Source organism: Saimiri boliviensis, chromosome 3 (assembly GCF_048565385.1).
Source record: "Saimiri boliviensis isolate mSaiBol1 chromosome 3, mSaiBol1.pri, whole genome shotgun sequence".
Lineage (NCBI taxonomy): Eukaryota > Metazoa > Chordata > Mammalia > Primates > Cebidae > Saimiri > Saimiri boliviensis.
This window is the reverse complement of record NC_133451.1, coordinates 119,008,420-119,023,041: the sequence shown is the minus strand read 5'-3', so window position 1 is coordinate 119,023,041 and position 14,622 is coordinate 119,008,420. Positions and strand designations below refer to the sequence as shown.

The window sequence follows — 14,622 nt, the reverse complement described above, 5'->3', positions numbered from 1 at the left end:
GACAGGGATGCCCCTTCTCATCACTCCTATTCAACATAGTATTGGAAGTTCTGGCCAGGACAACTAGGCAGGAGAAAGAAGTAAAGGGTATTCAAATAGGAAGAGAGGAAGTCAAATTATCTTTGTTTGCAGATAACCTCATTATCTCAGTCCCAAAGCTTCTTTAGCTGATAAGCAACTTCAGCAAAGTCTCAGGATACAAAATCAATGTGCAACAATCACTAGAATTACTACACACAAACAGCAGGCATGTAGAGAACCAAATCATGAATGAACTCCCATTCACAATTGCTACAAAGAGAGTAAAAGACCTAGGAATACAGCTAAGAAGGGAAGTGAACAACCTCTTCAAGGAGAATTACAAACCACTGTTGAAAGAAATCAGAGAGGTCACAAACAAATGAAAAAGCATTCCATGCTAATGGAAAGGAAGAATCAGTCTCACCCAAATGGCCCTACTGCCCGAAGCAATTTATAGATTTAATGCTATTCCTGTAAAACTACCTTCCATTGACATTCTTCACAGAAGTAGAAGAAACTATTTTCAAATTCATATAGAACCAAAAAGGAGCCCGAATAGCCAAGGAAATGCTAAGCAAAAAGAATAAAGCTGGAGGCATCACCGCACCTGACTTCAAACTATACTACAGTGCTACAATAACCAAAACAGCATGGTACTGGTATAAAAATAGACACATAGACCAGGAGAACAGAATAGAGAACCCAGAAATAAGACGACACACCTACAACCATCTGATCTTTGATAAACGTGACAAAAACAATCAATGAAGAAAGAATTCCCTATTAAATAAATGGCACTGGGAGAACTGGTTAGCCATATACAGAAAATTGATACTGGGCACCACATACAAAAATCAACTCAAAATGGATTAAAGACTTAAATATAAAACCCAAAACAATAAACACCCTAGAAGAAAATCTAGGCAATACCATTCAGGACATAGGCATGGGCAAAGATTTCATGATGGAAACACCAAAAGCAATGTCAATCAAAGCAAAAATGGACTAACTGGGATCTAGTTAAATTAAAAAGCTTCTGTACAGCAAAAGAAACTATTATCAGAGACAAAAGACAATCTGTGAAATGGGAGAAAATTTTCACAATGTATCCATCTGACAATGGTCTAATATCTAGCATCTCTAAGGAACTTAAACAAATTTACAAACAACAACAACAACAACAACAAAACGACCCAACCCCATTAAAAGGCAAAGGGCATGAACAGATACTCCTCAAAAGAAGACATATTGCAGCCAACAAACATGTGAAAGAAAGCTCAACATCACTGATCATTAGAGAAATGTAAATTAAAACCACAATGAGATACCATTTCTTGCCACTAGTTAGATGTCAATTATTAAAAAGTCAAAAAACAACAGATGCTGGCGAGGTTGTGGAGAAAAAGGAACACGTTCACACTGTTGGTGGAAGTGTAAATTAGTTCAATCATTATGGCAGACAAACTAATGCAACAACAGAAAACCAAGCACCGCATATTCTCACTTAAGTGGGAGCTGAACAATGAGGACACATGGACCCTGGGAGGGAACAACCTACCCTGTGGCCTGTTGTAGGGGGTGGTGTAAGAAAGATTATCGGAAAGAATAGCTAATGGGAGCACTATTTCTGCAGTCTCCAGAGCCTTCTCTCTCCTGTGCAAAATGGCAACTCTTAAGGAAAAACTCATTGCACCAGTTGCAGAAGAAGAGGCAACAGTCCCAAACAATAAGATGACTGTAGTGGGTGTTGGACAAGTTGGTATGGCGTGTACTCTCAGCATTCTGGGAAAGTCTCTGGCTGGTGAACTTGCTCTTGTGGATGTTTTGGAAGATAAACTTAAAGGAGAAATGATGGATCTGCAGCATGGGAGCTAATTTCTTCAGACACCCAAAACTGTGGCAGATAAAGATTATTCTGTGACCGCCAATTCTAAGATTGTAGTAGTAACTGCAGGAGTCCGTCAGCAAGATGGGGAGAGTCATCTCAATATGGTGCAGAGAAATGTTAATGTCTTCAAATTCATTATTCCTCAGATCGTCAAGTACAGTCCTGATTGCATCATAATTGTGGTTTCCAACCCAGTGGACATTCTTACATGTGTTACCTGGAAACTGAGTGGATTCCCCAAACACCGTGTGACTGGAAGTGGATGTAATCTGGATTCTGCGAGATTTCGCTACCTTATGGCTGAAAAACTTGGCATTCATCCCAGCAGCCGCCACGGATGGATTTTGGGAGAACATGGCGACTCACGTGTGGCTGTGTGGAGAGGCGTGAATGTGGCAGGTGTTTCTCCTCAGGAATTGAATCCAGAAATGGGAACTGACGATGACAGTGAAAATTGGAAGGAAGTGCGTAAGACGGTGGTTGAAAGTGCCCGTGAAGTCATCAAGCTAAAAGGATACACCAACTCTGCCACTGGATTAAGTGTGGCTGATCTTATTGAATCCATGTTGAAAATCTATCCAGGATTCATCCCGTGTCAACAACGGTAAAAGGGATGTATGGCACAGAGAATGAAGTCTTCCTAGCCTTCCGTGTTTCCTCAGTGCCCGGGGATTAACCAGCGTTATCAACCAGAAGCTCAAGGATGATGAGGTTGCTCAGCTCAAGAAAAGTGCAGACACCCTGTGGGATATCCAGAAGGACCTAAAAGCCCTGTGACTACTGAGCCCCAGGCTGTAGAAGTTTAAAAACTACAATGGAATTAACTCCGAGCCTTTAGTTTTCATCCATGTACATGAATCGCAGTTTGCTCTGATCTTCTTCAATATGTGAATTTGGGCTCACAGAATCAAAGCCTATGCTTGGTTTAATGCCTGCAATATGAGTTCTTGAACAAATAAAATTAACTATTGCAGTGTGCTTCTAAAAAAAAAAAAAAAAGAATAGCTAATGGATGCTGGGCTTAATACCTAGGTGATGTTTGATCTGTGCAGCAAATCACCATGGCAAACGTTTACCTATACAACAAACCTGCACATCCTGCACGTGTACCCAGAAACTTAAAATGAAAGTTGAAGAAAAATAAAGTAAAATAAAATATTATAAAGATATATATATATATAAAAAAAAAAAAACAAAGAAAAAGAACAGTTTCTGCTCTTAGGATAAATTATAGGAAAATTCAAGGGCTGTGTTCCCACTCCAGTATTGTTATCTGACAGCTTTGAACTTGTCATTAACTTTCTGTTAACCCAGTTTCTATTCTGTGTAATGGGCATAACTATGTGAGGTTGGCTTAGGGATAAAATAGAGTATATTTGTCCTTTCACAGATTTAAAATAGCCGTAAGTGACTGGCGAGGAAGACTACAGGCCTCCTCAGGGAATTGCTCTGGCCTTACTGTGCGCCAGGCTGTACTGGACAGGCGCGAGTGAGGGTCAGAGGGAGAGACAGTGGTGCTGGTGCTTCTCAGACGAGGAAGGAGGCACCACGAACAGAGGGAGGTGACTGGGGCCATGTGTCCCCTCTCCTGCCTGTGATTCTGCTCCTTTATGGAAAAGCCCAGAAATTTCTAGTCTATGACACAGCTTACAACTGAGGCAGAGATGCTTTCTTGTAATAGTGACAAGATGAGCTGAACCTCATTTTTTTTTTTCTGGGAAGCCTTGATTCTGTCTTTCTGTACTATTACAGAAAACGTGGTGAAATTTGCAAATACCTACATGCAATGAAAGAATCATGCTCACAGATTTAGAAGCAAACTGGTGTGGGTGCTTAAACACTTAAAGAATATCATGAAAACAGACTGGGCACAGTGGCTCATGTCTGTAATCCCAGCACTTTGGGAGGCTGAGGCAGGTGGATCACCTGAGGTCAGGAGTTCAAGACCAGCCTGACCGACATGGAGAAACCCTGTCCCTATCTCTACTAAAAATACAAAACATTAGCCGGGCGTGGTGGTGCATGCCTGTAGTCCCAGCTACATGGGATGCTGAGGCAGGAGAATCACTTAAACCTGGGAGACGGAGGTTGCGGTGAGCCGAGATTGTGCCATTGTACTCCATCCTGGGCAACAAGAGCGAAACTCTGTCTCAAAAAAAAAAAAGAATATAATGAAAACACTAGATATGTTTAATCTAGACATTATTCATTCATTTAATAAGTATTTATCAAAAAATTGTGTTTTGAGTACTGTACTTGACATTGGAGATTCAGTTATGATCAAGATAAGACATGGTCTCTATGCTCATGGAGCTTGTATATGAGATGCTGCTAGCTTCAAAAGAAGAAATCTAATCATTGTCAACATCAGTTGAATGAAAACCATTATGAGGATCCAGAGAACAACAGTCTTCACACGATATGATTCTGAAGTACATAATAATAAATGTAGCAGTCTACATAGAGACTGTCTTATTTTATGTAACAGGGACATGTACAATAGTTTATTACAGCCTGCATGCAAATAGTTTTTGCTAAAATAATTCAAAGGGCCAAGTTTAGGAGTAAAATAGAAAAGCAGCTGTATTTATTTGCATATATTTGCATGAACACTATACATTTTTCACAGGAAATTAGAATTTGTAAAAGTTATCTCAAAAATGCAAGTTTTGAAGTTTTCTTCTCTCAATGCCTTTTTATAATCCTATTCATAGTTTCCCAAATACCCAAACCAGAGGTTTGGAATACATATTTAAAAGCTTTTCTTCACTAACCATATTAAAAAGATACAACATTTGCCTTTTTAAATGTAATAGATATGCAATCTTACTGAAATCTGAGCCCAGAACAGTGATAACCAGAGTAATTATAGTGTCTAGTGCTGGGGAATGATAAAGGATGAAACAGTGAGTTCCACATGCCACCCTTCTAAATTAGAGTCAAAGATGTGGTTCACTTGTAAGCCTCTTCATGTCTAGACAGAATAACAAGGTTTTGGTGCATTTTTAGCTAGTTCAGTCTTTCACTGGAGTTTCAGCTCTGTTGTTGTTTTCTAATCATGGTTGTTATAATAGTTATTAACAGCAATAAAAATACCAGATATCGTATATTATTTCCTTGATATATAATAGTCACTTCCTTAACTGTCTTTGTCATTTTACTTAATTAACAGGAGAAAAAATGCTATAAGGTGAGCAAGGTAATTGTATTCATTTTCAGATGAGAAACTGCAATCTACAGAAGTGATCCAAACAGACATACAGAATTAATAAACAGACTAGCTAGTATTCAAACTAGACCAGTCTGATTCCAAACCTCAAAATGTTCATCTCTACCTTATTAAGAAAAACAGTAAGACAGAAATTAAAATAGAACAAACATATGGTTTGTTCTATTGAAGTACAAATGACTTGGGTTTGTCTTGAGAAAAACAAACCCAAGTCATTTATATAGGAATAGAGATGGGATTTCATATAGATGAGAAATGCTTATGTAAAAATGATTATACATTCTTTATATAAATGATATGCATGAAGAAACATAAACATTAAGACAGATTGTTTTATTCTCAGTCTTTATTGAAAGTAGTGATTTAGTCTGGGTGAGGTGTCTCACGCCTATAACCCCAGTACTTTGGAGGCTGAGGTGGGCGTATCACTTGAGGTCAGGAGTTCTAAACCAGCCTGATCAGTATGGCGAAACCCTATCTCTACTAAAAATACAAAAATTAGCTGGGCTGTGGTGGCACACACTTGTAATCCTAGCTACTCAGGAGGCTGAGGTGGGAGAATCGCCTGAACCTGGGAGGCAGAAGTTGCAGTGAGCTCAGATCATACCACTGAACACCAGCCTGGGCAACAGAGGGACACCCTGTCTCAAGAATAAAAAAGAAAAAAAAAAAAAAAAAAAAAGAAAGAAAGAAAAGAAAAGAAAAGAAAAGAAAGAAAGTAGTGGTTTAGAATAAAAAACAAAATCAAAGTTATTGGCCAACTTCTGAGTCTAGCACTGTCTAATACCAAAACCAGACAAAGATACTACAAGAAAAGAAAATTACAGGCCAATAACCCTGTGGACACAGATACAAACTCTTCAACAAAATACCAGCAAACCAAGTTCAACAACATATTAATAGGATCATACACCATGAACAAGTGGGATTTATCCCTAAGATGCAAGGACGGTTCAACATATGCAAATCAATATATGTGATACATTATATTAACAGAATAAAGATAAAACCCATATGATCATCTCAATAGATGAAGAAAAGCCATTTGACAAAATTCAACATCTTTTCACAATAAACTCTCAACATTTTAGGCATAGAAAGAATGTACCTCAACATAATAAAGGTGATATGTGACAAATTCACAGCTAACATTATATGTAAGCTGAAAAACTGAAAGTTTTTTCTCTAAGATCAGGAACAAGACAAAGATGCCCCTCCTATGCAATATAGTACGAAAAGTCCCAGTTGGAGGAATTAAGCAAATAAAATGAATAAAAGCTATCCAGACTGGAAAGGAAGAAGTAAAATGGTCTCTGTAGATATCATAATCATATATAAAAAGCCCTAAAGACCTATAAAAAATATTTGCAAAATACATTCAATGAAGTTGTAGAATACAAAGTCAATGTACAAAAGTTAGTAGTGTTTATATATACTATCTGAAGAAGTCAGATAGTTCATTGTTAGTATATATAAAGTGTTTATATATGTTTATAAATTTTGTTAGTATAGATAGTGTTTATATATGTTGAAGTATATATAAAGTGTTTATATATGCTATGAAGTATATATAAAGTGTTTATATATGCTATGCAATGAACTGTCTGACTTCTTCAATGAAGAGGTTTATATAAACTAACATACATATGGTAAACAATCAAAACTATGCAACTTTACAACAGCAATTTAAAATTACCTAGCAACAAAGTTAACTGAAGAGGTAAAAGATCTGTTTGTACATTGAAAACTATAAAAGACTGATAAAAGAAATAGAAAAATAAGCAACCAAATGGAGAGATATCTCATGTTCATGGATTGGAAGAATTAATATTATTAAAATATTCATACTACCCAAAGTGGGCTATAGATTCAATGCAATCCTTACAAAAATTTCAATGACAGTTTTCACAGAAGTAGAAGAAAAAGATCCTAAAATTCATGTGGAATTATAAAAGACTCTAAGTAGCCAAAGCAATCTTGAGCAATACAAACAAAGTGAAGGTGCCACACTACCTAATGTCAAAACTATTACAAAGTTACAGTAATTGAAACAGCATGCTTCTATCATAAAAACAGTCACATAAACCAATGGAATAGAATAGAGAGCTCAGAAATAAATGTACACATTACAGTCAACTGCTGTTTGACAAAAATATCAAGAATACACAATGGAGAAAGGATAGTGTCTTTAATAAGTGGTATCAGGAAAACTAGATGTCTACATGCAGAAGAATGAAATTGGATCTTTTCTCACATCATAGGAAAAATCCAGTTAAAATGGATTACACATAAAACCTGAAACTGTAAAACTGCTAGAAGAAAACAGGTAAAAAGCTTTTTGACTTTGATCTAGGCAACAATTTTTTGGATATGACTCCAAAAGCACAGGTAACAAAAGTAAATATATACAATTTGTATTGTATTAAACTGAAAACCTACAGGAGAAAAGAAAATTATTTCACACTTTTGATGGGAAGGTAAATTAGTATAATCGTTATAGAAAATAGTAGGATGTTTCACAAAAAATTACAAGTAGAACCATCATAAGATCCAGCAATCTAACCACTGGATATCTATCCAAAGAAAATGAAATCAGTCTGTCAAAGAGATATATGCATTTTCTGTTCATTGCAGCATTATTTACAATAGGCCAGATATGGAGGCAACCTAAGGGTCCATCGCAGATGAACAAATAAAGAAAATGTGGTATATAAACACAATGGACTATTATTTAGTTTTAAAAATAAGAAAATCTTGTCATTTGCAATAACCTGGATGAACCTGGAGGAGGACATTAAGGTAAGTAACATAAGCCAAGCACAAAAACCCAAATACCACTTCATCCCATCTATATGTGGAATCTGAAAATGTTGAACTCATGGAAGTAGACAGTGGAACAGTGGTTGCCAGAAGCTAAAAATGGAGGTTTGGGGAGACGTTGAGCAAAGGATACAAAATTTCAGTGAGACAGGACAAGTAAGTTGAAGAGCACTAATGTACAACATGGTGACGACTGATTCTAGAACAACACGGGTTTGAATTCCGTGGGTCCATTTCTATGCAGCTTTTTTCAATAAATACAGTCAGCCCTTTGTATCTGAGGTTTCTGCATCTGCAACTAGACACGGATTGAAAATATGATGTTCATGGGATGCAAAACCTGGATACGCTGAAGGCTGACTTTTCCTATATGTGGGTTCCAGAGGGCCGACTGTGGAACTTGAGTATTTCTGGATTTTGATATAAGCAGAGCCTCTGGAACAAAATCCCCCAGCTACACCAAAGGATGACTATATTGTACTCTTGAAAATTGTTAAGAGCAGACTTTGTGTTCTCATCGCATACACAAAAATAAGTATGCGAGGTAATGCATATGTTAATTACCTTCATTTAGCTATTTCACAATGGATGCATATTTTAAAACAATGTTATACATGATAAATAAATGTAATATTTATTTCTTAATTAAAATAAATAAATAATGTTAAAAATAAAAACTTCTGATAGCAAAGGAAATGATCAAGAGTGAAGAAACAACCTATGAAATTAAAAATATTTGCAAAGCATACATCTCATAAGAGGTACTATCCAAAATATATAAGGAACTCAGACAATCAAATAGCCAGAAAACAAGTAATCTAATTAAAAAATTGGCAAAAGACCTACATATGGAATTCTCAAAAGGAGACGTAAATGGCCAAAAGATACATGAAAAAAATCCTTAACATCCTTGGTAATCAGGGAAATGCAAAGTAACCCCACAATGACACATCACCCCATACCTGTTCAGATAGGTATTATGAAAAGATGAAAGATAGCAAATGTTGAGGGGGACGTAGGAAAGAGAAGCTTTCTACACTGTTGGTGGTAATGCAAATTAGCACAGTAATTACAGAAAACAGTATGAAGATTTCTCAGAAGTTAAATACAGAACTACCGTACGATCCAGCAATTCCGCTACTGGATATAAATTCCAAGGGAAACAAAATCAGTAAGTCAGAGAGATACCTGGAATCCCATGTCATTACAACACTATTCACAATAGCTAAGACATGGAATCGAACTAAGTGCCCATCAACAGATGAACTGATTTTTAAAGTATGGTATATATACACAATGGAATACTATTTAGAGTTAAAAAAAAAAAAGGAAATTCTGTCATTTGAGATAACATGAATGAGCATTATGCTTAGTGAAATGAAATAAACACAGAAAGACAAATACTTCATGATCGCATGTCTATATGTATTCTAAAGAAGTTGAGCCACAGAAGCAGAGGGCAGAATGGTGGTCACCAGGATGCTGGGGAGGAGAATAGAATAGGGACATAGATGTTGGCTGAAGGGTACCAAGTTTTAGTTAGAATGAATGAGTTCCAGAGATCTATTCTATAGCACATCTACTACAGTTAATCCTGAAGTACTGTATACTTGGAAAAAAAAAACACTTTGTATATTTCCAGAAAAAAAAAAAAAAATCAGCCCAGAAGTACCGAATAGGTGGATATGTCTAGAATACGAAATTAGCCTGCTAGCTCCAGTCATGTTGTTGCTCAGTATTATAAAAAAGCAAACCTACTGCTTGAGCTGAGATTGGTACTAAGAAAACTACTTCTCAAAATGAAAGGACCATTAAAAGTGCACATTACAGAAAACAGAATTACAGTTCACATTGCAAACCCTGGATCATTCAATTACAACTTGATTTTTAGCCCTTCAAGTAATTTTGCTTTGAAAGAATATGACAATTTTCATAATTTAGGAACTAGTTGGTTTGCAACTATGTTCAGACTTACCAAAAATACGTTGTTGCTCATGCCCTTTAAAAATGTAAGGAAATCATCAGGCTGAGAAGAGGTATGATTGTCCTTATTAAAAATTGCATCTATATCCTCCAAAGTTTCAAAATCTGCGATTATCTTCTCCAACAACTCAGAAATTTGGCTCTAACTTCCTCTGTAATTTGACTTCCATTTCCACACCTCATCTTCTTTCCCTTCAACTAGTCTAGCATATGACAGGGAGTCAATATACAAATCCAATTCCTGCCTCACATCACTGCTTATAACACACAATGATTATGCATATATACAATGTCTTTTTTTTAACCTACTAAAGATTCAGTTTTTACCTATGAAAGATTGTAACTGTTTCACACGACATATTTTGTAGAGTTCTATTACACTTATAATCTCTACATCTACCATCATTACCACACCTCTATCATAGTGTGTGTGTGTGTGTGTGTGTGTGTCTGCTTTTTGTTTGGAGAATTGTTTGGTAATACAAAAGTAAAAATGCACAGTCCCTTATATGTACAACATCACTACGTATTTTATATGTATGTATTATATACACTTATAGTACTTATATATACTTATATAAACTTTAAAAACTTGAAAGCTTGGAAAACAACCTCAGTAGGAGACCAGATAAATTTTACTCCCGTATTTGGTGGTAGTTTGATGAAATTCAAAAATATGAATAACTGATTTTTATCATTTATTAAGCACTTAATATATTAAATTTTTGTTTCCTTCTTCTCTTATTTAATCCCTGCAAAATTTTACGTACAGTAAATGCTGTTATTAGCCCCATTTTACGGAGAGTGCACTTGAATGAGAGACACGGTTTTCATTATGTGCTCTTCTGGACTGTTTTAAAAATCCTATTTATGCAAGTTAAATGCATGATAGTAACAGAGAGGACGACTGCTGGTCTTTCCCTTTAGCTGGACTGTGAAGTTGCATAGGAAGAAGCAGTGATCTACCAAGTTGTTCTGATATATTCAGTAGATGTGCTGCTGAAGCGCTGATTTTCACTGGGGACAAAATAAAAATGCAAGTGTAGTTTTCATAAATATTAATTCTTAGAAAAAGTAAGCTGTACTGTTTTATTTGGCGACACAACATTTTATTTATTTCATTTTGCATTATTGTAGAACAATGCAATGTCTTTTAACCAGCTGTAAGTGAACTCCTGAGAATTTCATTCCAAGTAGACACTTTAAAAGAGTATAAGATCTCTTTCTCTCTCTCTCTCTCTTTTTTTTTCTTTTTCTTTCTTTTTTTTTTTTTTTTGAGATGGAATCTTGCTCTGTCGCTCAGGCTGGGCTGTAACGGGACGATCTCGGCTGACTGCAACCTCTGCCTTCCTGGTTCAAGCGATTCTCCCGCCTCAGCCTCGGTAGTAGCTGGGATTAGAAACATGTGCTACCACGCCCAGCTAATTTTTGTGTTTTTAGTAGAGATGGGGTTTCACCATGTTGGCCAGGCTGGTCTTGAACTCCTGACCTCAGGTAATCCAGCGGCGTTGGCCTTCCAAAGTGCTGGGATTACAATCGCGAGCCGCTGCGCCCGGCCAAGATCTTTTAAAGTGGTTCTGCTATTGTTCTGAGTTTTTTATTTAATAATTCGCAAAGCACTATGAAATACACTTAATGTATTTGACCTTTTAAAAACGTATGCTGTTTAAGAAAAAAGTATTAATGAAACTTGTTACAAACAGCAAGGGAGACTGTTCAAGAGGGTACGTTTTTCATAGATCTAGGACCACTGCAATGGGGCCTTACAGTGGGAAAGAGAGATTGAGCTCAGCTCTGAAAAAAATTAGAAAACTGAGAATTTATAAACAAGGAGCAGGGGAGGAAGCTCGGTGGATGAAGAATTACTAAGAGGAAACATTAGCACTAAGGGGGATTCTGTAGCCACACTGACATGCCAGGATTCTTGTTGGAGGCAGGCCAGGGCGATCAGACGTCTTCTGGGGGATGGTGGAGGACTAGGACCCCGATCAGATATCCAGGGTGAGCAGACAAGGAGAATGACTAAATTGACTTAGCAAGGTTCTTGCTAAACTCGGACACTGTAGAGACAAGTAAGGAAGTATAAAAGTTAAGAAATCGTTGAAGAGAGTAAAGTTTGGTCAAAGAGAGGCTCTGTCAATACTTCCCGACGTTTTAAATTAAAACCCAACGCAGTTACTTGTATCATTCAGGGTCATTCGAAAAAATCAAAACTGATGTAAAGTATTGAATTGGAATTAACAAAAATATAAAATGTGAGGGAATTTATTTAGTACAGAATAATATTTTTATTTTTATTTTTTGAGACAGACTTTCACTCTTGTTACCCAGGCTGGCGTATAATGGCGCGATCTCAGCCCACCGCAACCTCCGCCTCCCGGGTTCAAGCACTTGCCTGCCTCAGCCTCCCGAGTAGCTGGGATGACAGGCGCCCGCCGCCACAGCCAGCTAATTTTTGTATTTTTAGTAGAGACGGGGTTTCACGATGTTGGCCAGGCTGGTCTCGATCTCATGACCTCGTGATCCGCCCGCCTCGGCCCCACAAAGTGCTGCGGATTGCAGGCGTGAGCCACCGCGCCCGGCCCTACAGAACTCTATTTTTAAGGGCGTCAGAAGACATGAAAGAGCCGCCAGGGGAAGATGAGAGTCCTCGCTGCTGGAAGCTGCCTTTGTCCCTAGATGGGAGGTTCAGCGGGAGCAGCTCAAGAGCTGGAGGCGCCACGCCCGAGGCAGACCTTTGGGGGCCTCTTACTGCGGCCGGGGGTGGGACCGCCGGAGGGAGAACGGGGGATTCAGGACAGCGCGCACTTTCCGCCGGTGCCTCTCATTGGCTGAAACGAGCCCGGAGTCGGTTCACAAGGGATCCTGGGAAGTGTAGTTTGCAGAGTTCAGGTCCCCCGCAGTCCTCCCACGAGAGCAGGGGGACAGGGGGAAAGGTTCTGAGATCAAACACACGGATGAACAGCCCCATACTGAAAACTTACCGCGGTGTACAGTAGCACCTTCTTTTTTCTTGACGTACCAACCGACAGAGGCAGACACAGTTTTAACTCTAAGCTGTTTCTGCTGTAGTTTCATCCCGATTATTCTAAATACAAAACCTGTATTGCAATGTGTTGGTTTTGCATGTTGAAATAATACATATTGCTTTTCTATGATGATGGATGTAGATTTAGTTCTCTTATTTGCCCCTCCCTCGTTCTAGCAATAGAATTATCACAATAGAATCACAGCATTTTTAATGTAGATTAGCAAGCTGTGTTTACATCACTACGTGATAAAAATATTGTTCACCGCTGGTCCAGCTAGCTCGCGATGTTGACTCTTTCTACGTTGGGTAGACATTTGTTTTGAAGATGCACCTGTTCTTTCACTATAATTTATTCTCACATCCTTAATTCTTTTCTTACTCTTCTTAATTCATCTTGGCTATGATCCTAAATATCAACTATTTTTCTGAGTCTCTCTCTTTTCACTAGAAAAAACTCTTTTGGGAGCCTCTTTCCACTTGCTGTGATCTGGACTGGCTGCTCTCGGCTTTAGCTGTGTGCTGTCATCTGTGGCTTTGTGTTCCTAATTTCCTAACTTGGATATACCATATTCTAGAACTGACTTCTGTTTTCTTAGATTCTTTCTGTTTCCTGTGCCACAGCTCATAGGAACTTTTAAAGGAAGTATGTATAAAAAGCAGTGCACCTGTAGAATAAAGTATTTAAAAAATTTCAAAGTTGAAAATAATTTTTTCTTTAAAATTTGTCAGGACTTTTTATTCCGCTGACTTTTAGCCAAAATAAAATAAAATAAAATAAAATAAAATAAAATAAAATAAAATAAAATAAAATAAAATAAAATAAAGGCCTGTGTTGATCCATCAGCGCTATTCACATTCTCATTCTTTTGTATGTGATTTACGGTTTGTTTTTTTTTTTTTTTTTTTTTTGAGACTGAGTTTCGCTCTTGTTACCCAGGCTGGAGTGCAATGGCGCGATCTCGGCTCACCGCAACCTCCGCCTCCTGGGTTCAGGCAATTCTCCTCCTTCAGCCTCCTGAGTAGCTGGGATTACAGGCACGCACCACCATGCCCAGCTAATTTTTTGTATTTTTAGTAGAGACGGGGTTTCACCATGTTGACCAGGTTGGTCTCGATCTCTCGACCTTGTGATCCACCCACCTCGGCCTCCCAAAGTGCTGGGATTACAGGCTTGAGCCACCGCGCCCAGCCAATTTATGGTTTTTATGGAAAATTTTAGACTCTTCTCTTTAGTGCTGATCCGTTCAAAATTTATATGCCTTAAATGAGCCATTTTCATTTTTCATCTTGGCCATTAAAAAGGATTTTGAAGACGCAAGTTTTTTAGTGTGGGGAAATTTTCCTGTATTAGTGCTTTTATAACTTTTTTCTCCAGGGTTCTTTCCCCACCCTCGTGCTATTTTTTCTAGACAGTCAATTTCTTGCAATGATTCTCCATGTCTTGTATTTTTCCTTGTTATTGTCTATGCTTTTGCCTTTTTTTTTAACATAAACTTTCCCTCTGGTTCTTGTATTGGAATTTTTATTGTGACTATCATAATTTTTTTTCTGATTTTCAAAGACTGTTTTTTATTGTTCTAGTTGTCACTGTTTTCTAATTGCTCATTTTTCCTGGCAATCCTGGCAATCCTGTTGTTATCAATACAGTTT

At 37.6% G+C, this 14,622-nt stretch overlaps 1 pseudogene; it reads left to right on the top strand.

Moving 5' to 3' along the window:
* The first annotated feature begins 1,646 nt into the window (after positions 1-1,646).
* On the top strand, positions 1,647-2,714 carry LOC101048022 (L-lactate dehydrogenase B chain-like; annotated as a pseudogene).
* Positions 2,715-14,622: the final 11,908 nt, after the last annotated feature.